This window comes from Clarias gariepinus, chromosome 9 (assembly GCF_024256425.1).
Source record: "Clarias gariepinus isolate MV-2021 ecotype Netherlands chromosome 9, CGAR_prim_01v2, whole genome shotgun sequence".
Taxonomy (NCBI): domain Eukaryota; kingdom Metazoa; phylum Chordata; class Actinopteri; order Siluriformes; family Clariidae; genus Clarias; species Clarias gariepinus.
Genome location: NC_071108.1, coordinates 37,687,479 through 37,690,000, shown reverse-complemented (window position 1 = coordinate 37,690,000; position 2,522 = coordinate 37,687,479).

Sequence of the window (2,522 nt, the reverse complement as noted above, 5' to 3'; positions counted from 1 at the left end):
TATAAAACTGGAGAATGTAATTATTGTCTTTAGCCCCGCCCCTTCATGTGATTGACAGGATCATTTAACACATGAAAGCCGTGAATATTGTTCTGTAAGATTTCAGAGCTCTCCTCCTGAGGAACATCTCATCAGTGTTAACTCACATCCTCACAGCTTCATCACACATCGCACTGAGACACACTGTTTAACCATCTCACCCCTGTTACCCCCCACCCTGCCCCCCCCCCCCCCCCCCCCCCGATTAATTATGTCGTAATTTATCACTTTATTTTTACACGTGATTGAAGGAGTGTGATGATCTGGTCCCGAGCCTGGATAAAATGGGAGGGTTGCGTCAGGACGGGCATCCGGCGTAAAACCTGTGCCAAGTTGTAGTGCGGACCGGGTACTCCGCTGTGGCGACCCCCTGTCTGGAGCAGCCCAAAGACCAACAACAAAAACAACAACAACATTGAAGGAGTGTGATGATCTACAGGAGAATTTCAATTTTACTTTTAATTACATTATTATTGAAACAGAATGTTATTTAAATGTGATTGTGTAACTGTGACAGTAACAAGATAAAGTCACACACACACACAACTCTGTATGTTCTGTCCCAGGTGTGTGTGACTTTATCTTGTTACTGTGTGTGTGTTTCCCTCCCAAAACGACTCATTCTGTAGGTATGAAGAAATACAGGGTTTACACACACACACACACACACACAGAGCACGAGTTATTAATTCTAGACCTCTCACAAGTCTTTTATTCACTCACCACAAAGATTCACATTTACTGCAGTGCTGGACTGAGAGAGAGAGAGAGAGAGAGTGTGTGTGTGTGTGTGTGTGTGTGTGTGAGTGCGTTAGCTTCTCATGGGAAACAAGGAACAGAGAACAAAGTATGTGAGAGATTTTTTAGAAATAAAGAACCTCGACATAAGTAAAATTTATGTTCTCATACTTTTCCAGATAAACATGATCGTACAGAGTGAGACAGGGTGGGACAGAATGAGACAGGGTGGGACAGAATGAAACAGGGTGGGACAGAATGAGACAGAGTGAGACAAAGTGGGACAGAATGAGACAGAGTGGGACAGAATGAGACAGGGTGAGACAGAGTGGGACAGAATGAGACCGGGTGGAACAAAGTGAGACAGGGTGGGACAGAGTGGGACAAAATGAGACAGGGTGGGACAGAGTGAGACAGGTTGAGACAGAGTGAGACAGAATGGGAAAGAATAAGACAGGGTGGGACAGAATTAGACAGAGTGGGACAGAATGAGACAGGGAAGGACAGAGTGAGACAGGGTGGGACAGGGTGAGACAGGGTGAGACAGAGTGGGACAGAATGAGACAGAGTGGGACTGAATGAGACAGGGTGGGACAGAATGAGACAGGATAGGACAGAGTGAGACAGGGTGGGACAGATTGGGACAGAATGAGACAGGGTGAGACAGAGTGGGACAGAATGAGACAGGGTGGGACAGAATTAGACAGAGTGGGACAGAATGAGACAGGGAAGGACAGAGTGAGACAGGGTGGGACAAAGTGGGACAGAGTGAGACAGAGTGGGACAGAATGAGGCAGGGTGGGACAAAGTGAGACAGGGTGGGACAGAATGAGACAGGATGGGACAGAGTGAGACAGGGTGGGACAGAGTGGGACAGAATGAGACAGGGTGGGACAGAATTAGACAGAGTGGGACAGAATGAGACAGGGAAGGACAGAGTGAGACAGGGTGAGACAGAGTGGGACAGAATGAGACAGGGTGGGACAGAATTAGACAGAGTGGGACAGAATGAGACAGGGAAGGACAGAGTGAGACAGGGTGGGACAAAGTGGGACAGAGTGAGACAGAGTGGGACAGAATGAGGCAGGGTGGGACAAAGTGAGACAGGGTGGGACAGAATGAGACAGGATGGGACAGAGTGAGACAGGGTGGGACAGAGTGGGACAGAATGAGACAGAGTGGGACAGAATGAGACAGGGTGGGACAGAGTGGGACAGAATGAGACAGAGGGGGACAGAATGAGACAGAGTGGGACAGAATGAGACAGAGGGGGACAGAATGAGACAGGGTGGGATTAGCCTTCTGCTGGTTCAGCTCTATCAGTAATTGAGAATATATAAGTTATGAAAGCTGGACGTCACACTTTGTTATTACAGTTATGGATGTGTTTTTGTGTGAAAACAGTGAAGATCATCTGATCGTAGCAGCTCTCAGTATTTGGTAAATACATCATCTGACCAACAACATACTTTTTCAATGTGCCATTATTTATTTAACAAAATTAAAGCCAAAAAGGAAAAAACATGTGGGTAATACTAATAGTGGCAAAACTAAGTGCCCTCTTAACGCTTCCACAGAAGTTAAGAGGGTAAGTTCCAGCCAGATCATCTGCAGACGTCTATAAAAGCAGTTTTGTCAGTTTGCTGGTCTGGAGCGTTGAGGTGTGTGTTAACACAAGGCCATGAGGGAAAGACACAAGCAGTCGTCTGTTCAGAGGAAATGTTCAAGTTATTGATGAAGGTGGA